Source organism: Eubalaena glacialis, chromosome 7 (assembly GCF_028564815.1).
Source record: "Eubalaena glacialis isolate mEubGla1 chromosome 7, mEubGla1.1.hap2.+ XY, whole genome shotgun sequence".
NCBI lineage: Eukaryota > Metazoa > Chordata > Mammalia > Artiodactyla > Balaenidae > Eubalaena > Eubalaena glacialis.
The window spans coordinates 110,052,216-110,076,727 of record NC_083722.1 but is presented as its reverse complement, the minus strand read 5'-3'; positions in this window follow the sequence as shown (position 1 = coordinate 110,076,727).

Below are 24,512 nucleotides of genomic sequence, written 5' to 3'. Positions count from 1 at the left end.
TTTTGTTTTTTTGTTTTAATTTTCACCTATTTCTCTGGCGAGTGGTCCATGGAAACACTCACGCTGTCAAGCTAGAAGTGGAACTCACAAAGATATTGTCTTAAAATAGTTTCTAGAAGCTATATTGCTTTGCCTTTCATATTTAGGTCCATAGGTCACCTGACTTTGATTTTTGTATATGATGTGAGGTAGGGGTCGAATTTCTTCTTATCCCATATTGAAGAAACGGTCTTTTCCTCATTGTTCAGATGAGTCTTCTTTGTTATAACTCAAATGTCCAAATATGGCTGCTCTACTTATCTATTCATCTGTTCTTGTGCCAATACCACACTGTGTTGATTACCGAGGCTTTGTGATTAGTCTTTATATCTCTCTTGGCTGTTCTAAGCCTCTTGTATATCCATACACATATTACAATTATCTTGTCAATTTCCACCAAATAATCCTCTTGTACTTTGGAACTGCATTGATTGATTCTTTAGGAATTAAGAGTGAACTCCTGAACATAGTTATTTAGGTCAACAGTTGGCAGACTGTGACTAGCCGGCCATATCTGCCCACAGCCTGTTTTTGTAGGATCCTCAAACTAAGAATGGGTTTTACATGTTTAAAGAGTTGTTTTAAAATAATATGCAAAGGAGGCCAAACTGCTCAGTTTTGATTGCTCTTCTTTTGTTTAAGAATTTTGCATTTATGTTCATGAGTACTATTGGCCTATAATTTTTCTTTTCTTATGATACCCTTGTTAAATCCAGGGTGCTGGTATCAAGATTATGTTGACCTCATACAACTAAATTGGAGAGTTTCCTCTCTTTTTCTGTTTTCTGGAACATTAGTGGAAAGTAAACTTTGCTTCTTTCTTACGTATTTGGTAGAATTTTTCTGGGTTTTCAAGGTGGAAAATATTTAAATACAGATAGACTTTCTATAATAGTTATAGGTCTACTCACATTTCTGTTTCTTCTTATCTCAATTTGACATTTTGCACTTTTCTAGGAATTTTTCCATTTTACCTATATTTTCAAATTTATAGCTATAAAATTGTCCATAACATCACCTTATCATTTTTGAATGTCTGCAAGATCTGTAGAGATGTCCCTTTTTTATTCCCAATATTAATAATTTGTGTCTTCATTCTCTCATTTCCTTGATCAGTCTTATAAGGAGTTTATTGGCTTTATTATTAGGCTTTTCAAAAATATAACTTTTGGCATTATTGATCCTCTTTATCATATGTTTCTTGTTTTATTAACTTCTGATGTTTTTATTATTTTCCTTCTATTTACTTTCTTTGGATTTATTTTGTCGTTTTTCATCAAACTTCTTATAATGGTTCACTGATTTCTTTTCAGCCTTTCTTCTTTTTAAATGCTAAAATATTTTAATTCATGTTTAAGCATTGCATTAGCTTCGGTCAAAAGTTTTGATATATAACATTTTCATTATCTTGTAGTTAAATAAGTTTTCTAATTTTCTTCATGATTTCTTTATTCACCTATTCGTTATTTGGAACTATATATTTTAACTTCCAAAAAATGAGAATTTCCTAGTTATTGATTTCTATCCTAATTGTATTGTGGTCAGAGAGTGTACTCTAGGTGATTTCAGATCTTTTATACGTGTCAAAACTTGCCTTACAGCCTAGAGTATGGTCAATTTTTTGTCCAGCTGTGCTAGAAGAAAGAGAAACATCTTGTACTTGTGTGTGTGGTGTTCTATATGTGTTAATTAGGTCATGTCTGTTTGCCATGTTGTTCACATCTTATATATTCTCACTGATTTTTGTGTTTTTTTTTAATCAATTATGGAGAGAGGCACAATCTGCCAATATGATCATGGACTTTTCTGCTTCTCCTTGTATTTCTGACAATTTTTGCTTTATATATTTTGAGGCCAGATTATTAGATGTTTTCAAATTTAGAATTGCTATGGAGTTCTGGTATATTGAATTTTTAATAGTGTGAAGTGCCCTACTTTATATGTCTACTAATGCTTTTTGCTTTAATGTCTACTTTGCTTGGTATTAACATAATTGCACCTGCTGACTTTTGGTCTTATTGTTTGCCTGCATATGCTCCATTGTTAATTTTCAATGCATTAATTATCTTTTATTTCCTTTATATCTTTTGAAAATAGCATATAGTAATAGTTTTAAAAATCCAATCTGACAATGTTTTTCTTATAGTAGGAGGTTTTTAGTCAATTTACATTTTATGTAATTGTTGCTACATTATTGATTTAATTTTGGCCATGCCATGTGATCTTAGTTCCCAGACCAGGGATCAAACCCGTGCCCCCTGCATTGGGAGTGCCAGGTCTTAACCACTGGACTGCCAGGGAAGTCCCTACATTTAGGTTTAAATTTAACATCTTACCAAGTGCTTTTTAATTGTCCAACACGTGCCATTTTCCTTATTCTCTACTTCAGTGACACTTTCATTTATTTAAGAATTCATAAATTCTTATTTATTTAAGAACTTAAAAAATTATCCCTTGTTAATTTGGAAAGTATATACTTTTTTAATATTCTTTTAGTAGTTACCCTAGAGATTACAATAGGCATCCTTCATTTATCAAAGTCTAATGTTAATTGGTACTTTACCCTTTCCTGGACCATGCAAGGACTTTGGCATATTTGTTTTATTTTTTTTATTTTTATTTTTTTAAATATTCCCCTCTCTACAAGCCGCACGTGGTTCCTGCTATTTTTTTTTTTTTAAGAAATTCACGTTCTTATTTATTGATTGATTTATTGATTGATTGATTGCTGTGTTGGGTCTTCGTTTCTGTGCGAGGGCTTTCTCTAGTTGTGGCAAGCAGGGACCACTCTTCATCGCTTTGCGCGGGCCTCTCACCATCGCGGCCTCTCTTGTTGCGGAGCACAGGCTCCAGACGCGCAGGCTCAGTAATTGTGGCTCACGGGCCCAGCTGCTCCGTGGCATGTGGGATCTTCCCAGACCAGGGCTCGAACCTGTGTCCCCTGCATTGGCAGGCAGATTCTCAACCACTGCGCCACCAGGGAAGCCCTGCGCCACCAGGGAAGCCCGGCATATTTGAATTTAAATTAGCCTCTTGACTTTTATGCTGTTGCTGTCATTTATTTAATTCCATATATATTTTAACACTGTAATATTAATTGTAGTAGTATTAATATTATCAGTATTCATTTAGACTTATCTGCATATTTTAAAAGTTTTTGTTTTGAGGTATTTTTAGACTTACGTAGTAGTTGCAAAAATAGTTCAGAGAGTTCCCCTGTACCCTTCACCCAGCTACTCCCAATGATGATATCTTTATAACCACAGTACAGTGAACCAGACCAGGTGATTAACAGTGATGCAGTGCAATGAACTGAACTATAGACCTTATTCAAATTCACCAGTTTTTACATACACTCCTTTTATAGGGGGTGGGAAGGAATGTACTTATAGTTCTATGAAATTTTATCACATATGTAGATTCAGGTAACCATCATCACAATAAGAATACAGAAATATTATATTATCTCAAAGAAACTCTCATGCTACCCCTTTATAGTCACACTCTTCCCTCAACCCTAACCCCTGGCAACCACTGATCTTTTCTCCTTAATTATAGTTTTGTCACTTTGAGAATGTTATATAAATGGAATCATATAGTATGTTACCTGGGATTGGCTTCTTCCTCCCTCAGTGTAATGTCTTTGAAATCTATCCAAGTTGTTGCATGTAACAGTAGTTCATTTCTTTTTATTTCTGAGTAGTATTCCATGATATGAATGTATCATTGTTTGTTTAATCATTCACCTGTTGAGGAACATTCTGGTTGTTTCCAGTTTTTGCCTGTTACTTATAAGGCTGCTATGAACATTTGCGTAAGGTTTTTATGTGGACATAAGTTTTTATTTCTCTGAGGTAAATACCCAGGCATGTGGTTGTTGAGTTGTATTGTAGTTTCAAAAGAAAGTGCCAAACTGTCTTCCGGAGTAACTATAGTATTTTACACTTCCATGAGCAATGTATGGGAGATCTAATTTCTCTGTATCCTCACCAGCACTTTTCCTTATTTTTAATTTTAGCTGTTATAATAGGTGTGTAGAGATATTTCATCCTGATCTTAGTTTGCTTTTCCCTAATGATAATGATATTGAACAACTTTTCATGTGTTTATTCACCATCCATATATACTCTTTGGTAAAATGTCCCTTCGTGTCTTTTGCCCTTTAAAATTTGATTCCTTGCTTTTCTGTTTTTTTAATGTGGAGTTTTGAGAATTATTTATATATTCTAGATATGAGTCCTTTGCCAGATACATGGTTGCAAATACTCTCTCCTGGTCTGTTAATTTTCTTTTCATCCTCTTAACAAGGTTTTGCAGAGCAAGAGTTTTAAATTTTGATGAAATTCAGTATATTGATTTCTTTTCCTTTTATGGGTCATGCTTTTGGTGTCATTTTAAGTACTATTCACAAAGCCAAGGCTTTCTCCTAGGTTTTCTTCCATAAGCTTTATAGTTTTATGTTTTGCATTTAAACCTATGATCTGTTTTTGCATTAAGATGTGAGGCTTAGGTCTAGATTCATTTTTTCACCTATGGATATCCAGCTGCTGTAGCATTTGTTGAGAAGACTAGCCTTCCTCCACCAAATTGCTTTTTGCGTATTTGTCAAAAATCAGTTGGCTATACTTGTGTGGCTCTATTTCTGAGTTCTCTGTTTTGTTCCATTGATCGATGTGTCCACCTCTTCACCAAATACCACACTGTCTTGCTTACTGTAGTGATATGGTAATACTTTATCTGATATTAAATAGCTATTCCTGCCTTCTTTTGTTTAGTGTTTGCATAATATAACTTTCTCATCCTTTTACTTTACCTATGTCTTTAAGTGAGGTCCTTGTAGAAAAGCATATAGCTGGGGTCGTGTTTTTATTTACTCTGCCAATCTGTCCTTTAATTTACACTTAATGTAATGCCGTTTCACTTTCTGTTTATTCCCTCTGTTTTTCGTTTCACCATTTCTTGCTCCTGCTTTCCTGTGGGTTACTTGAACAGCTGTTAGAATCCCATTTTGATTTATCTGCAGTGTGCTTGTATCTTCTTGTATAAATTTTTATTGGTTGCTATAGGTATTACATTATACATACATAACTTATCAGCACCTGCTGGTGCTGACATTTGACTAGTCTGAGCAAAGTGTAGAAACTTTATCTCTCTTTACATTCCTGTACCCTCCCTTGTTTATAATACAATGGCCTTAAATATTTCCTCTAGGTTCATTGAGAACTACATCAGACAATATTATAGTTTTGCTTCAACCATGTAACGTAATTTAAAAACCTCAAGAAGAGAAAGACCGTCTTCTGCATTTACCCATATTTTTACTCTCTCTGTTCCTCTTTCCTGATGTTCCAAAAGTTCCTTCTTTTATCATTTCTTTTTTCTTCAAGAACTTCCATAAGCCATCCTTTTAAACAGTTTCTCTTATTTTTCTTCTGAGAATGCCTTGATTTTCCCTTTATTCCTGCAGGATAATTTTGCTGGATACAGGATTCTAGGTTAAGGGTTTTGTTCTTTGAGTGCTTTGAAAAATGTGCTGCTTCTTCCTTCTGATCTCCGTGGTTTCTGATGAGAAACCCGCTGTCATTTGAATTGTTTTTCTCTTATAGGGAGGTGATGTATTTATCCTACTGCTTTCAAGATTTTTTTTTTTTGCCTTTAAGTTGAAGCAGTTTCATTGTGGTGTGTCTTGGTGTGAATATCTTTGAGATAATCTTATTTGGGATTTGTTCAGCTTCTTGAATCTGTAGGTTTATGTCTTTACCAAATGTGGGGATTTTTTTAGCTGTTATTTGAATACTTTTTCAATCCCACTGTCTTTCTCCTCTCTTCCTGGGACTTTGATGATGTGAATGTAAGATTTTTTTTTTTTAATAGTCTCATAGATCTTTTTTTCCCCCAGTTTATTTTCTCTGTTGTTCAGATATGACAGTGTCTACTGTTCTGTCTTCAAGTTCACTGATTATTTCCTCTGTCTTATCCATTCTGCTGTTGAGCCCATCCATAGGGTCTTTACAATTTCAGTTATAAAATTTCCATTTTGTTCTTTTATATCTCTTCTGTTTCTTTGTTGAGACTTCATATTTCTTCACTGAAGCTTTGTGTTTTTTCATTTGTTTCAAGTGTGTTCACAATTGCTTGTTGAAGCACTTTTATAATGGCTGCTTTAAAATGCTTGTCAGGTCATTCTAACATCTGTGTCATGTTGCTATTGGAACCTGCTATTGTCTTTTCTCATTCAAGTTGAGATTTTTCTGGTTGAGATTTTCTAGGTATGGTGAGTTATTTTCAGTGGTATCTGGGACATTTGTGTGTTATGTTAGGAGCCTCTGGACCTCACTTAACTATTTTTTTTCAGCAGGGCTCCTCTGACACTGCACTGCTGGGGTAGGAAGAGTCATCTCAGTGCTGTCAGGTGGGAAAGGAATCCAGGTTTTCTAATAGGCTTCCGTTGATAACTTCGAGGCTCATGCCTTGTTATTGCTGGGCATTGAAGTTTCCCACTAGACCTCTGCTGACATATGTGGATGTGAGGGAGAGGGAGACTTTGTTACTGCTCCTCACATGGTCCCTTTCACATTGAGGGGGCGTCTCATCACACCTAGGCAATGGTGAAGATCCTGACTCCTACTTATCCACCTCTGACACCTCCCCAGAGGGGTGGGGGTGAATGCTGTGGCCTCCCACTCAACCTTTGCTGATAGGAATGGGGATGGGGGCACAGTTTTTTCCACGAAGCATTAGGCTGGTTTGGCTAGAGGAAGGCAGTTGCCTAACAATTTTCTGCCTGGCTAGGTTTGTTCTTTCTTGGTTCTTTCGCTAGAAAAATCAGACTTTTTGAAGTACTTTTAAATTTCTGTACCCCTTGGTATTTCTGCTGGCTTTTCCAGCACCCAGTCTGAGATCTAGAAGACAACAAAGAAGACTCGGGAAACTCACTGCCACGTCTTCTGGAGTCTCGAGGTCTCTAGCTGGTCTGCTTTCTTCTCTCCAACTTTCAGAGTATTTATTCTCTATATGGAAGAGTGTTTTTAGTTGTACTTAGAGCTGTAGGCAGAAGTACATCTACTCCATCTTGTCCTGTGTGAAATTTTAATTATTAACTCATTTATTTACTTGTTATAATTCTTTCAGATTTTTATTTTTCTTTAATTAGTTTTTGGTAATTTGTGTCTTTTGATAATTTACTCTAAATTGTCTAATTTGTTGGCAAAAAATGGTTCATAATCTTCCCTTATTATCCTTTTAATTATTAAAGGATGAGTAAGAATATCTCTTCTTTCATTCCTGATTTTGTTAATTTGTATCATTATCTTCCATCTTTTTTTCTTAGTCAATCTAGCTGAAGTTTTGTCAGTTTTGTTGATCTTTTCAAAGATAAAAATTTTAGATTCATTGGTTTTTCTCCATTGTCTGCCTATTTTCTATTCCATTGATTCTGCTCTAATCTTTATTATTTTATTTCTTCTGCTTGCTTTGCATTTAACATGGTCTTCATTTTCTAGTTTCTTAAGACAGAAACTTACGTTATTGATTTGAGATCTTTATGCTTTCCTGATATAGGTGTTTAAAGCTTTCAACATCCCTGTAAGCACTAGTTTAACTGCATCCCATAAATTTTGATATGTTTTGGTTTTGTTTAATTCAGGTCAAATATTTTCGAACTTCCTTTGTTGCTGCTTCTTTGGCTCATAGGTTATTTAGAAGTGTGTCATTTAATTACTAAATAGTTAGGGATTTCCCATATTTCTTTCTGTGGCTGTTTTCTAATTTAATTTTGTGTTTGGAGAGCATATTTTGTATGATTTTCATTTTAAAAAATGTATTGAGACTTGTTTTGTGTCTTAACATGTGTTCTATCCTGAAGACTATGCCATGTACACTTGAGAAGAATGAGTATTGTTTTGTTGTTGGGTGGAGTATTCTGTAGATGTCTGTTAGGGCTAGTTGGTTTATAGTGTTTAGTGTTCTATTTCCTTTTTGCTCGTCTTCCTAGTTGTTCTTTCTATTATTGGAAGAGGGTATTGAAGTCCCCCTACTATTGCTGAATTTCTATTTCTCCATTCATTTCTTTTAACTTTGTGTATTTTAGGGGTCTACTCTTAGATGCAAACATGTTTGTTTGTTTGTTTTTGATCTGGACCATTTTTAAAGGCTTTATTGCATTTGTTACAATATTGCTTCTGCTTTTTATGTTTTTGGTTTTTTGTCCCTGAGGCATGTGGGATCTTAACTCCCCAACCAGGGATCGAACCCGCACCCCCTGCATTGGAAGGCAAAGTCTTAACCACTGGACGGCCAGGGAAGTCCCTGCAAACGTGTTTTTGATTGTAGTGTCTTCCTGATGGATTGGCCCTTCTACCGTCATTAAAATGTTCTTGTTTTTCTCTAGTAAGAAGTTTTGTCTCCAACTATTATTGTTGAATTGCCCATTTTTCTTCCAATTATGTCAGTTTTTGCTTCATGTATTTTGAAGCAATACTGTTTTGAGGCTCTTGTTAGGTATCTATATATTTATAATTGGTATATCTTTAGTTGATCATTAGATTATTCTGACATGTTCCTCTTTGTTCCTTTAGTAATATTTTTTGGCTTTAAGTCTATTTAGTCTGATTTTAACGTAGCCACTCTAGCTTTCTATGGTTGCTGTTTGTAGAGTATATATATTTCCATCCTTTTTCTTTTCAACTTGTCTCTTTGTATCTAAGGTTTGTCTCTTGTCAACAGTTTATAATTGGATCTCACCTTTTTATCCAGTATGACAATCCCTGTCTTTAGATTGGAATGTTTAAACCATTCACATTTAATATAATTATCAACATAGTTGGATTTACATTTGCCATTTTGCTATTTGTTTTCCATGTCTCTTATCTTTCCTGTTTCTCTGTTTTCCTTGACTGCTGTCATTTGTGTTAAGTAAATATTTTTTAATGTACCATTTTAATTTTTCTGTAGCTTTTTCCCCTACATTTCTGAGGGTTTTTTTTAATGCTTGTTCTAGGGATTTTAATATGCATCTTAACTTATAACAGTCTCCTTCAAATTAATACTAATTTAATGCTAGTAAAATATAAAAGATTTGCTCCAGTATAGCTCTATTCTCCTCCCCCTACTTTATGCTGGTATTTCCATATATATTACATCTAGATATGTTGTAAAGCCAAGAATACAACATTATAATTATTACTTCATGCATTATTTTGTATTTCAAATGCATTAAAAGAAGACATGAGAAATATATATTAATAGAGTCTTTTATTAAATTATGTATTTACTATTCCAAGTGTTTTTCATTTCTTCCTGTGGATTTGAATTACTCTCTGCAGTCATTTCCTTTCAGCCTGGAAGACTTCTTTCAGAATTTCTTTCAATGTAGGCCAGTCGGCAGTGAATTCTGTCAGTTTTTGCTTATCTGGGAATGTTTAAATTTTGCCTTAATTTTTGAAGGGTAGGTTTGCTGGGCATAGTAATTTTGGTTGACAACATTTTCCTTTTATCACTTGGAATAGGGCATACGACTGCCTCATGGTTTCCATCATTTTCTGATGAGAAGTCAGCCATTAATCCTATAGTTGCTCCTCTGTACATAATGAGTCAATTTTCTCTTACTGTTTTCAAGATTTTTGCTTTCTCCTTGGCTTTCAGCAGCTTTAATGTGATGTGTCTATGTGTGAATATTTTTGTGTTTTCCAACTTGGAATTTGTTGAGCTTCCTGGATGTGTAGTTTAATGTTTTTCATTAAATTTGGGAAGTTTTGGCCACTATTATTTCAAAAAAAATTTTCCTACCTCCTTCTCTTTCTTTGCTTCTTTTGGTGCTCCCATTACACATATGTTGGTATGCTTCATATTGCCTTATGCAGGGGTCCCCAACCCCTGGGCTGTGGGCCGGTTCCGGTCTGTGGCCTGTTGGGAACCGGGCAGCACAGCAGGAGGTAAGCGGCAGGCGAGCAAGCAAAGCTTCGTCTGCCGCTCACCATCATTTGCATTACCGCCTGAACCATCCCCGCCCCCCCGGTCCATGGAAAAATTGTCTTCCACAGAACTGGTCCCTGGTGCCAAAGAGGTTGTGGACCACTGGCCTTATGGGTCTCTGAGGTTCACTTTATTTTTCTTCAATCTTTTTTACTCTCAGTTCTTCAGACTGGATAATTTCTTTCGATATATCTTCAAGTTCACAGATTTTTCTGCCCCCTCAAGTCTGCTGTTGAACTCTTACAGGGATTTTTTTCATTTCAAATATTGTGCTCTTCAACTCCACAATTTGATTTTGATTTTTTCCTATAATTTGTATCTCCTAATCAATAATCTTTTTGTTGATTCATTGTTGTCATACTTTCTTTTAGTTCTTTAAATACGGTTTCTTTATTTATTTGAACATTTTTGTAATAGTTTCTTTCGAGGACTTTTCTGCTAAATCCAACATCATTTGGCACAGAGGGTCTTCCAGGGTGGGCCAGGGTTAAGGAGGCTCCCTCAGTCTGGAGCTGTGGGTGATGCCCGTGCCAACGGGTGCTGGTGATGGAAGTGATGATCTCAGAATTGCAAAAACAGGGAGAGCCAAGGAGTCTATTATCCTGAGTTGTGGTTGTTGGTGGGGTAAAGATATCCCTGACTGAGGCTGCGAATGTGAAGCAAAGAATGGAGAAGGTCCAAGCTATCGGACAGACTCCTGGTCACCTGATTTGAGGAAACAGGAAATGGCCCAAACACAAAGGCCACACAGCCTTCCACTGTTCTTATCTGAATCTCAGCAGTTTTTCAAGCATAAGAGCTTCTTGGGTTTGCGGCAGTGAATGGGGGTAGGAGAGGCAGGGAAGTAGGTTCCCTTAAAGACCTACATGATCCCGCTGTCCTGGAAGAAAGAATTCCAGGTGATTTGTCTAGAAGGTCCCTCAGGCTGCCCCTTAGGACCACAGATGCCATTTGTGTACCCACAGGACTGAAACCATAGCTGTGGAAACTGAGGCCCAGGGTGGAGAAGGGGATTCTGAGTGGGGTGCAGAGCTAGGATGCTGGCTCTTCCCCCAGGCCACAGACCACCTCAGTGGCAACTTCTGTGACCCTTGAAGGGTTTGATACATGAGAAGAGCAGATGCCCCTCCTAGCCTGGCATCCCCCTGCAGCATGGATGGCACTGCCCCCACCCAGCTCCTCGCAGTTCTCTCTCTGACCCCCGCACGTGTTGGGCTTGTCCAACGCCAGGGCCTCTGCACCTGCTCTTCTCGGCCTGGGGTGCACCTGCCCAGTTCCCCACAGGCCTCACCTCCCATGTCATCCTCTTCAGAAGCTCTCCTGACCACCCAGCATAAAGTGTGTCTCCCTTGTTCTCCATCACAAATCTGATTTTTCTTCTTTTTAAGTCTCTAATCCCCATCTACAGTTACTGAAATTATTTACATATTTGTTTCTGGTTTGCTTCTCCCTTTACGGAAGGAAGTTCCCTAAGCTCAGAAACCCGGTACTGGGGCTGGTGAGGAGACAACAGTCACACCAACGGATGTGGGGTGAAGGCTCAAATGGGGGTGAGTGAGTGAATGCCATGATCCCCGGGCCCTTAGTGTGAAACTCCTCTTTGAGGGGTCAGCCCTGTGTGGCAGGAGGACAGTGGCGGGGCCGTACCCTGCTGAGAATAGGGAGATGGCTCTGTGTCTGTATAATCCCAGGCCATTTAATTACCCAGCGAAGCTCTACTTACTGGGGGCCTATAATATGCTAGGAGTGAATACAACCAATAACATTTCCTGCCATTCTGTACACACAGGATGAATAGCTCCATTATATAATATCATTTAATATCTGATATGACAACAGCTGTTAGAAATAAAACAGGGAGATGGAGAAAGAGTTGGGGGGACCAGCTGCAATTTAAGGCAACGTATATACAATGGCATAATCTCCAGCCAAGGGAAAGAAGGAAACCCTGCCATTTGTGACGGCGTGGGTGGACCTGGAAGGTGTCATGCTAAGTGAGAGAAGCCAGACAGAGAAAGACAGCTACTGTGATATCTCTTATACATGGAATCTAAAAAAGCCTAACTCATAAAAACAGAGAGTAGAAGGGTGGTTACCAGGGGCTGGGGGTGGGGGAAACGGGAGACGTTGTTTAAGGTACAAACTTGCAACCAGTGGATAAATAAGACCCGAGAGCTAATACACAGTAGAGTGATCATTTTAGTCAACAATACTCTATTATAAACTTCAGAGTTGCTGAGAGACTAGGTCTTAGTAGTTCTCAGTACAAAAAAGAAATGATGATTATGTGACATGATAGAGGTGTTGGCTAAGACTACTGCTGTTGTGATCCTATTGCAAAATGGAAATGTACCAAATCAACACTGGTACACCTCAAACTTACACAGGGTTTATGTTGATTATATCTCAATTAAAAACCATAACTTAATGCATATACCTCCCTGAGGTTATTACATACAAATATGGTAATATATAATCATAGAATATCGCATTCATTGTATCTAATGTTATATAAAGTATATTACATCGTCTCTATATATGTTATAGTGTTGTATCTAGTATATGATACCATGTACATAATCATAATATAAAATTATATCATATGATAAATTATGTGATGATTGCACATACGTGGTTATCACATATAACAATATAGGGTATTGTGTGTAAAGAGTACTCAGAATTAGAGAGATGGCATAATCGTGACACAATAGTATCCCCTCTCACACCTCATCAGAGTCAACCAGCATCAAACTCTGTGATCTTATTTTATGCTAATGTCTGTATCTGTGTGTGTGTGTGTGTGTGTGTGTGTGTGTGTGTGTGTGTGTGTTGGAAGTGGGTGGGGTGCGGGGGGTTACCTGGCATAATTTCAAGGAAAGGAAATCCCAGACTTTACACATACGGATTTTTAAAAAGTAACCACAGAACCATCATTGTGTCTGAAAGAATGACAATAATTTCTTAATATTTTCTAACTTGGAATGTATTCAGTCCTTCCTGTTCATGTTAAGTGTTTTTTTTTCCCCACACCTGATTTAATCAAATCAGGATCCAAGCAAGACTCACATATTCCATTCGGTTTATAAGTCTCCTGTGTGTCTTTGAATCCATAACATATTCTCCCTTTTTATTTTCATGCCATTTATTTCTTAAGCAAACCAGGTTATTTGTCCTTTAGACCAGTACGTGCTTTAGAATGAATGAATGAGTTAGTGAACAAATGATCACTCGCATCCTCTCAGGCAATTTTTCAGGAAAAGTGGGAGAGTACTGAATTCAAACTCAGGCTTTGGAGGGTGTGTACGTACAGCCCATGGGGCTTGCATTTACTTATTGGTTGTTTTTTCCGGAAATCCTTATTTCCCGAAACTTGTCTAAGCAGCTGACCTCTGGCAGGAAATGTGGAAACGGCAGCATCTCCCGGAGCATCTGCAGCTCCCTGGACTGAGCGGGGATCCTCTGAGGGGCTGGGCATTATTTATGGAGATGTCCGAGTGACAGGGGGAACTTCTGGCCAGGGACTGCCCGTGGTGTCACATCCTTAACCCGCTGACATCGGAACGCCCTGGAGGGAGCATTTCTCCAGGAAAGGATGGTGGGTCAGGAGCCCCCATGGCGTCTTTTCAAAGCGATAATAGAGATATCAAAAGGGCAATCTGTCAGGCGCAGTCGGCGGCAGGGAGCACCGCGGCTGGGCAGGTGGTGCAGAGGAGAGGGACGGGGCCCGGAACCAGATGTTACGTTTCCTGAAAATAGACATGTCAGGTCTTCGGGGCTGTCAGGTGCCCCCTCATTAGCCCATCAGCCTGAACAGAGCCACGGAGCGCTGACATCTCACTCAGCCGTGGCACCTGGCGGGGACCCAGGTCCAGCCTGGGACCCAGGCCTGGGCTTTGAAGAGGCTGGGGAGGTAGGGCTCCGATGGCCAGTCCTTTCCCCTTGGGGGAAACTGAGGCTGAGACCCCAGCAGAAGGTACTGCAGAGCCCGATGGGCCAGGGTTCAGCTCGAGGGACCCGGAGGGATGATTCTCTCTGAGACTCGGGACCCACGTGGGAGGGTTTCTAGTGCCCAGTTGTTCAAGGCTCTCCTGAGCGGTCCCTGAGCTGCACGGCCCCTCCCCATTTTTGCCATATTATGGAGCACTTGTCCTTGGACTGACCTTTCTTTAAGCACATTCAATTTTTTTTAAAATTCAAACAAGTGGAAACTTGATAGACTATCTTAAAAACCCACACAAACCACCACCGCAGCCTCACCTACTAAAAATGAAAGGTAAGGGTAGAAATAAACTCAGTGACTCTTAAGCGACAGTGGTGCCTGAGCCAGCAGGTTGGTCTCAGGACGCCTGGCCTGAGGTCTCCTCTCGGTTCTGACAGCAGAGGGAGGCGTGGAGGGTGCCGATGACAGGCAGGCACCAGGCTCCCCACGGAGCCGTCGGGGGAGGGAGAAGCCACGGGGACAACCTGCTCACCATGCACGACGCCAGCGACACCTAGTAGCCAGGTCCCACCCAATGCCACGGTCCGGACGGGAAGCTCCAAGGTCGGTGAGGAGCCCACTCAAGGCCGCACAGCCACAGTGCTGCTGCTGAGAGTCTCGTGTCCAGCAAGGTCCCTCTGCTTCCCTGCGACCAGCCGGGCTGTGTGACTGCTGTGTGGCCGTGACCCTGGGAGGACTGCCCGCCCTCTCTGGGCCTCGGTTTTCTCTTCTGTCCAGTAGGAACAAGAACCCTCCCTTTTCCAGGTTGGTTGTGAGATGTTAAGAGGAACCCATTCATTCAGCAGATACTAACTCAGCATCATGTGTCCGGCACCTAGTATGTGCTCGATACACAGAACCGCTTCACTTGTAAAAAGTGACTTTGTGGCATAATAAACACCAAGTACCAGCACCTTCTCCACGCCAGCACCTGCCTTGGGGCATCACCCATGCTCCACTCAACAGGTATCATGTAGCCATTTAACTGACGAGGAAGTGGAGGTTCCGCCTGGCACAGAGCAGCGCTGGGACTCGGACCCTGACACAGGCCCAGGGAGACCAGACCCGCCCGCGGCCTTGACTCGAACATCCAAGCTGCCTGCCAGCGATTGCAGAGGCAGGTTCTGAATTTCCAGACCCCAGAGAAGAGCGAGCCTGTCTCCAGCCTCTTGGGGGAGAAGATGTGTAATTATTTCGGGCAGATTGAATGCTTCTGACAGAAAGAAGGAGGGAGGAGGGAACACTTAGCCCCGCGTTGCAGGCCGCCGGTATTTCTCTTGCAACGAGCACTGCAGCCCGAGACGCTGTAATTAGGACCTGGTAATAACAGGCTCGGTATCTCCTGCACCCTGTCAGGGAGAAGAATCCATCTTATCGGTAATTGTAGGGTTGGCGGTTTCTGAACGTCTCTTTCCGCTAGGCCGGGCCTTTCCCGGCGGGGAGCTGGCAGGGCTTTCTGAGCGAACGCTGCCTGGGCTGGGGTGCAGGAGGGTGGGGGGAGGAGCCTCCCTGTGAGCTGAGCTGAGGGCCCCGAAGCCACTGCCTGGATCCTGGCCCCGGCCTCCCAGTCTGGGTTCTCTGTCCCACACCCTCCCACTACCCACCCGCCACAAGCAGCCAGAAGGCTGCAGCTCCACTGGGAGTCATACCACGTCCCTCCTCTGCCCCGCAGCCTCCCTCAGAGGCAGCCACAAAGCCCTCCAGTGGTCTGCAGGCCTGCATCATCCGGCCCGGCCCTCTCTGTCTCCTACCTTCCGCTAGCTCACTCTGCCCAGGGCCACTGGCCTGCTTCCTGGGCTCGTGCCTACACAGTCCTGCCTCAGGGCCTTTGCACGTGCTGTTCCCTCCTCCTGGAACGCTTTTCCTCTAGACACGTGCCCCCTCGCCTCCTTCAGATCCTGGCTTGGATGCTCCCGTCTCAGGATCATCCACTCCAGGACCTCCAGCACCTCCTTTATTTTTCGTCCTCTATGTTTCTCCTTACTCTCTGTTTCCCCACAAGCCTCTCAGCTCCAGGAGGCCAAGGGGTTTTGTCTGGCCGGCTCACTGCTGTGCCCCGAGTGGCTGAAACAGTGCCTGTCACACAGTGGGTGCCCAATAAGTGGCTCACAGCTGGCTTGGCTCTTGGCCCACGTGTTCTCTGCTTCACGTGAAGTTCTGATTATCACCGAGGATGCACCCACAGACCCCCTCCTCTAGGAAGGCTCCCTGGAATCTCCTCTAGAAAGGCACACCCTCCCTGCCCAGTCCTGTCGAAGACACTTGATCTCCCCACACTCAGTCACCGTCTTTTCCTGAATCGGTCGCCATGGACTCCCCAGGGCCGGGGCCAAGGCTGATGTCCTCTGGGTCTCTAGGGACCGGCCATGGCCCTGGATCCTAGCAGGTGCTAAATAGATGTTTCTGACGAAATGTGGGCATGAAAGGGGTGAGTGGCTGGGGAGGTGGGTGACCAGGGAGAACAAACAGTAATGACCACTGAAATTAATCGAGAACGTCCCATGGCCACGCGCTGCGCTGTGCGCCCTGCCTGCTCCTGCTCGCTCCTCAAAATAGCCCCGTGAAGCAGCTATGGTTAGCATCTTGCCCATTTTACCAAGAACAGAGGTTATTTTAACAGGTGAGGTCCAAACTGTTTTGGTAGCACACCCTTATTGGTTAAAAAAAAAATGAGTGTAGATCTCTATTTTTGCCATCTTTTCATTTATAAATTATATATATTAATATTTATACATACGCGTGCACAAAAATAGAAATATTAAAGAGATGGATGTTGATAAAGAGATGTTTTTATGTGTTCTTCCTTTCCACAATGGATCTTGCACAACCTCTGGGTCTGCACATCCCATTTTGGAACCGAATATGCCACAGTTGCGTGATGCAATGAACGAGGGAATGAGTGAATGCCCCTGAACCATGGTGTTCAAGAGCCGAGGCTCTGGGCTCAGATTGTTTGGTTGCCTTCTTCACTTATTAACTGTGTGTCCTTGGGCAAGTTACTTAACCTCTCTGAGCCATAGTTTTCTTATCTATAAAGCGGAGATGGAAATAGTCTTGGCTTCACAGGGCTGTGGTGAGGACTAAATGAGACGGTCTATATAAAGTACTTAGAACAGGGCTTGGTACCTCGTTAGCTGCTGCTCTTGGGAAAATAGTTCTTCCCGGAAATAAGGCTGAAAAAGTGGCCAGGGTCAGAAAGTCAAAGACTGAGAACGTTGGGGAGAAAGCTCGTCATCAAGTCCTCTCTGCTCTTTGTCTACACTGACGTGGGCTGGAGTTGAAACCCCTCTTTGCAAACAGCATGTGAGGGGAGAGTGTGGAGATTGGGGAAGACTCAGCCCCGCCTCTAACTTGTGTGTAGCCAGATCGGGCTCTCGTCTGCACAGTGGGATGGATAGCAGTGCACAGCGGCTGGATGACCTGGTGGCGTGAATGTGCTCTGCCAGTCGGAGGAGAATGCGCTGGGCTCTGGGTTGCTTGACGGGGTCATAACTCGTTCATCTTCTGCCCAAATTGGCATCCTCAGTTCCTGGTTTACAGGGATAATTTTTCCTCAGCCCAGCTGTGGATAGAGTACATCAGAATCACCTGGAAGGCTATACACATATAAAACCAGCAACCCTGGCCTTATTACAGAGGGTAGACTCAGAACTCTGAATTTATAACAAGTTCCTCAGGACTGTACAGCACAGCCGATTTGGAAATGGTTGTATTACATAATCCACATTGCCTGCTTTATAATGTTTAAGGGACTCAGGATTTCTCTCTGTGAGGGGTTATAGACCAGTAGGCAGGATCAGACAGGGCTAGGGTCCAAATTTACCAGCAGTGTGACTTTGGATGATTTGCTTTATGGCCGAGCCTCGGTTTTCTCATCTGTAAACAGGGATAGTAAGAGCACCTGTTTTCCTAAAGCCTCTAGCAGAGGCCTGCCTGGTAAGGGCTCAACAAGTAGTAAGTATGATTATTGCTATAATAATAATAATAAATTGTTATTTGATGTAAGTATATATAAAATATAATTTTTTAATTATAACATAATTATATATAATTGCTATAATTAATAATAAATTAGTTGCTATAATTAATACAGCAGAATCGACCCCTCCTCTGTCTTCAGGCACCTCTAAGAGTGTAACGTACTGTGCGTACGTTAACCACTCTGTCTTTCTATTCAGTAAGGGAATGACTGCATACCCAACAGCTGAAGCTGAAAAAATAATACAGCAAATTATTAAAACAGACACTTTTCAATGCAAATACACTCAAAATTTTTCACATTAAAATCGTTTTCTTTAATTACTTTAAAAGACAGCAGTGCTCTGTAGTTCACATAGTATTTTTTAAAAAGCAGTTAAAAAGCCCTCTAATAAGTACTTAATGAAAATAAATTGACTGAAGGGTAGCAATGATGCCTTTTGCATTAACAATAATATTTGGAGGGTAGGTGGAGAAAATATCAAACAAGAATATAGACATTTAAAACTGCGTTTTATCCAGCCTTTATCTGTTTACTAAATCTTGTGTGTATTAGAAGAGGTAATTCAAGATACTCAGCTTCAGTCGTACTTCAAACGCCCAATAGACTTTGGCATCATTTGACATAAGCAAAATCATCGATTGACACATATAATAGGAACTCTTAGATGTTTAGGTTTTTGACTGGCTAGAGTCTCTCAGCTGAGGACTCTGGCCTTGTAAACCTTTTTTTTTGGTCCTCATTGGTGTGTTATAATTTTTAATTAGATAAAAGGGCATCTTATTGTGGGTACTGTGATGGCAGTTGTTAATGATAAAATAAGAACACACTTAAAAATTGGAACGTACGACTCACTATCACAAGAACACTCTAAGCAGACTCAAGGGTGGTTTGAAGTTTCTCTATGTGATTTTTTAAATGTTTCATGCAAAGCGGTCATTGCCTTTGTAATTACCCTGATAGTTCATTTGAAAATTTTCTTGTGCTTTCAAAGCTAATACAGTTGGAGTGAAATTGCAAAAAGAATACTTAGCCCTTGAAATCTTGTTCAAATGAGTGTATTTACAAAATCAAATGTTCAGTGAAAAATGCCTTGAAAACTTAGCCTAAGACCAGGGATTTGGCATCTGGGCTTTCCCTGGGTTAATGCGCAGAATTAGATGATGCAAGACATTTCTGTGGGCATTTTATCTTGAAGGGTGTTTGCTGGTTTCTGTAGTGAAAGAGCTGCATTTAATACCAGATGAGACTCATCATGATCTCAGCTACCCAAACTGATAATCAGAGAACCTGGTTTTAAAGAACAATGCAGGAAGGATGGTCAAGTAGAATCTGCAGACATTTCGTGATTATTTCTGGTACTGCATTTTTCATCGTTCATGGACTGAGCGTCATTTATGAAAGATGCTGGGAGTCATAGGAAATCACCGCCACCAACTAGAAGAATTATCAGGGTGTATGATTATCCAGGATTAAATCGAGCCTTTAGCAACGGAGGGACCAACAGATACCACCTCAGTGTGACCTTTTATTAGACCCGAACATCTTTGGGCCCTTTTAAAGTGACTTGAATATTTAAAAATAGAAATAAATTCTGGCCTTAAAGACTAACCAAAAAAAAAAAAAAAAAAAAAAAATTCCTGTGACATCATCAGAGCTTATCAAACTTTTGACCGAGGGAATTTGGGCTGTGGGAAACACAAATTTAAAAAGCTATTTTCCACATGTTTCTTAGAAAGGCAATGCTTTTGTTCTTCAGGTGTCCATGATTTCACCAAGTCCTGTCCATCCCTTTAGCGAAATGTCTTGTCTATTGGCTTTCAACATCCATGGATCAGTTTGTCTTTTCCAATATTTTAAAAGCGTTCTAAATCCTTTAGGCCTTCAACATGCTGGAGAAATACACATCCCAACTCTTTGCATCTTAAAGAAATGCAGGCAGGCTACTGTCCTCTCGAATGATCTTCAGAGGAGTTGGAGCCCTAGATTGAGTAGGATGAACTTGATCATGCAGCATCCACCGTCATAACCTTCACAGCGCGGTCCTGAAACCTCACCCCACAGGAGACTCCCAGTGCAGGAGGCCACGGACCCCACTTTGAGAAACAGCCATTTACAGCTCTTGTCTGTTTTTCCTTCAGTGCTAGGTGCGCCACTGACAGCATGATTTATTACCTTGTGGGTCACTGGAATGAGAGGCACACAGACATTTGTGGAATGTCATCGGTGGTATTTTCACGGAGGCTCATCACTAACGTGGTAATGCTGGCGCCAGATTTCACTGAAACCCCAGGCATCCCTGTCTTGATCACTGGAGTTCTTAACACATCCTGGTATCTGATAAGGCAGGTCCTTGACCCTCTTCTTCAGGCATGTCCTGATTCTTCTTGCATTCTACGTAATTTTTGTGTGTGTTATTTATTCGTGTTTTAAATTGATATAGAATTCACATATAATAAAAATCTATCATCTTAAAGTGTTCAATTCAGGGTTTTGTATTATATTCACAGGGTTATGCTTCCATCACCGTTATCTACTTCCAGAATGTCGTCACCCCCAGAATAAACCCTGAGCCCTTTAGCAGTCACTGCCTATTGCCCCTCTCCCCAGGCAACTGCAAATCCACTTTCTGTCCCTATGGATTTACCTATTCTGGACATTTCATATAAAAGGAATCACACAATACATGGCCTTGGTGGCTGATCTCTTTCGCTGAGCATAGAGTTTTCCAGGTTCATTCCTGTTGTAGCAGGTGCCAGTACTTCATTCCTTTTTTATGGCTGAATAATATTCCACTGCGTGGATAGACTACATCTTGCTTATCTGTTCATCAGTTGACGGACATTTGGGTTGTTTCCACCATTTGACTACTGTGAATAGTGCTGTAATGACATCCATGTACAAGCTTTTGTGTGAACATATGTTTTCAATATATACCCAGGAGTGGAATTGCTGGGACATACGATAACTTATGTTTAATTTTGTGAGGCCCCTCCAAACTGTTTACCACAGTAGCTGCACCATTTTGCATTCCCACTAGCAATGTCTGAGGTTTTCAGTTTCTCCACATCCTCGCCAGCACTCCTCATTGTCTGTCTGTTTTATGAAAGCTGTCCTGGTGGGTGTGAAGTGGAATCTTCTTGTGATTTTGATTTACTTTGCCTTATGACCAAGGATGTTGAGCATCTTTCATGTGCTGTTGACCCTCTGTACATCTTCTCTGGAGAAATGTCTGTTTAGATCCTTTGCACGTTTTTAATTGGGTTGTCTTTTTATTGTAAGAGTTCTTGATAAGTTCTGAATACTAGACCCTTGCCCGTCTGTTTGTGGATTGCCTCTTCTCCTGTATCAGTTATTTGTACCAGGATTTATCTTCCTGACTACATAAGAAGCTTCAGTAAAGACTTAGAGTGGCCACATGATCTGCTGGAGCGGGGAGGTTGACTTTGAACTTACACAGCTGGGGGATATCGGGAAAGTTATGTACGGTCTCTGTGCCTCAGTTTCCCCTCTCTGTAAAATGGAGATGATAATAATAGTGCCGACCCCCATCTGTGGCCGAGGGGATTGCATGAGATAAGGAATGTGAGAATGCCCGGAGGAGTACCTGGCCGGTGGCAAGGTCTCAGTCACTGTTCGGTTGGAGTTGCCATCCTCCTCCTCATCGTCACCTCCAGCCTTCTCCACAGTGTGAAACAGACGACTGTGGATTCAGTGGATATGTGTCTGAATAGTGGATAAACCTCTCTGTAGCCCCCCCCTTACCCCTTCTCTGCTAAGTGCCAATCTTCACCTGTGAATTCACGCCTCTCCAGGGGTCAGCCCCGTGGTCCTGGTGGGTCCACCCTAGCTCCAACCCTGACACATGTCAGTCTGTGCATCACTGTCTCAGCCACAGCGATTGGGTCCCGGGTTATCACATGACCGAGGCCTGGCCAATCAGAAATAACCAGGCTTGACTCTAGGTCTTTGAGTTCTCTTGCCCCCAAGGACCTAAAGCTGGAAGGGGTGGGGTGTTGACACCTCTGCATCCCTCTCTTCACCACAACAGGGGACCTGCCTGGGCAAAGAGCCAGTGCAGAGTGGGTGACCCCATAGAGGACGTGAGAGAAATCAGTAGCAGTGACATACCTTGACCCCTGCATTAAGGCTTACCTGAAGGTGGATCTACTCTTTGCCTTTTCAATTAGTGAGAAAAAAAATCCCCCTTATGCTTAAGGCAGCTTGGGATAGGCACCTGAAAGTTTCCTAAACCATAGTTATTCCAAGCCTGTGTGACATACAAATTTACATGTATTGCTACTTGTGTTTTTAAAAAGAATTTATTCCGCAAATGTAAAATACAGTGCATGCTGAAATCACAAGATACTTGGCCTTTGACGAGCTTTTGAATGCCTGTCTCCGCACCTCCCCCCTTCTGAAAACCGTTGGGTTACCTGCTTCCCTCCACACCCTCCATGCATCCTGAGCTGCAACCCAGCTGTCTTGTGCCAGCACTGCCACCCTATGGCCAAGCAGTGTCGGACTCAGTGTTTTCCTATACCTTTTTCCTGTCCCAGGAAGGAATTATTATCACCTCTCCCCTTGTATCTCTTTTTATTAATAATCAATTCAGCTCAATTCAGGCAGTTTCCTTCTGACCCACACACTGCCCTTCTCCTTGTCGAATCCCTGCTGGAAATCACACCCCCCAAACCCTTGATCTATCCCTCTGTTTCTCTATCCACTTGTGTGTCTCCACTCACCCCAGAGATGCTCTACTTTCCTCATTATGACCAGGGAGCCTCGAAGATGCTAGTGATGTTGGCAGAGGTGTGATTTCTTTTAGGAGCTCACCACACCTCCCTCAATCTGTGATTAACCGTCTGTGTACCCCCTCCCTCACGGGCAGAAGGCCTGATCCAGAGGAGACCCTAAAAGTGTTTGTTGAGGGAACACACTGCAAGGCTCTGCCTGAGGCATATACAGTGAGCCTTCCTCGGGGCCAAGGCCCCGTGACTTGGAGCTGAGACCCGCTGCCTTCCCCCCTCCACTTATAAGTATATTGCAGTGGTTCCTCTTCTCTCCTGAAATCGAATTCATAGATATTATTAACTACTTGCAACCCATAATCTAAACAAATCAATATAATGCCCCAGTTGTAATATTAAAGAGAAATAAAAGGAAAATCATTTGTAACAAAATTACACATATTTCATCACGTGAATGCTCGGGCAGGACTACACCAGAAGAGAGGATAAAGTTGTCAAGTGATTGTGCCTATTTATAATGAATGTGTTTAGATTTAAGAGAAATAGGACGTTCTTTAACTAAAAAATGTAATACTTTCAAACAAGGGCTAACATGTATTTACACATATGCATAGACTGTACCATGTATACAACAGCTGCAGATGCAGACGGACACAGGTGTGGTTTATAGTAACTGGGGAATGCAAGTGATGTTATGAAACAGTGAACAACTATTGGCAAAGTCCTGGGAGATAGAAAGCATCGCCTTCCCTTGATTTACACAGTGGTTCCACCCCTGGCAAGATCATATGTATTAAAAAAAAAACCTTGCAAAAAATAATAAAACTGCTTTGTGTTTAAATGCAAAATAGAGTGAGATTCTAGACTCTGGGAATCACAAAGAGGGGTGCTGACAGCTTTTCCTGGTGGGACAGTCCTGTGTGTTGAGACGTCCAGCTTCTGGGATCCTGTCTGCTAAGTGGGAGTAGCTCCACCCCCCAACTACCGGGATGAACATAAACACCCCATAAAAGTCCACATGCCCCTGGGAGATAAAACTCCCTTTGAGAAATCCTAGTTTAGAAAAAAGTCTGGCAGCTGCAGGGGCCAGAGTTGACTCTGTACAGCCTCGGGTAAAGGGCTCCCTGAGCCTCGGTTTTGTCCTCTGTTGAATGGGGCTTTTTTTTTTTTTTAATTATTAGCACCTTTAATTATTATTTATTTATTTATTTATTTTGGCTGTGTTGGGTCTTCGTTTCTGTGCGAGGGCTTCCTCTAGTTGCGGCAAGCGGGGGCCACTCTTCATCGTGGTGCGCGGGCCTCTCACTATCGCGGCCTCTCTTGTTGCGGAGCACAGGCTCCAGACGCGCAGGCTCAGTAGTTGTGGCTCACGGGCCCAGTTGCTCCGCGGCATGTGGGATCTTCCCAGACCAGGGCTCGAACCCGTGTCCCCTGCATTGGCAGGCAGATTCTCAACCACTGCGCCACCAGGGAAGCCCGAATGGGGCTTTTTGATGTGAGGTAAGATGGTGAGTTGGCGCGTGACAGGTACTCAACAGGTAGGAGCTCTCTCTTCCCTCCCCTGTAGTCCTCGGCCAGGCCTCGAAGCCCTCACTCTTCCTCCCACTCCAGGAAGCTGGGCTGCAGGCCCACCTAGCCCTGTGTGCTTCCAGAAGCTTCTGTGGGTTGGCCTTGCATTGCATCTGAGATCCCTTGCCCTCCTAAAGCCTCTGCCAGCCAGAAGCCTGAACCTCTATAGCCCTCTGATTCCTTCACTCAAATATTGCTAGAGCACCTGCTTGCTGTGGGC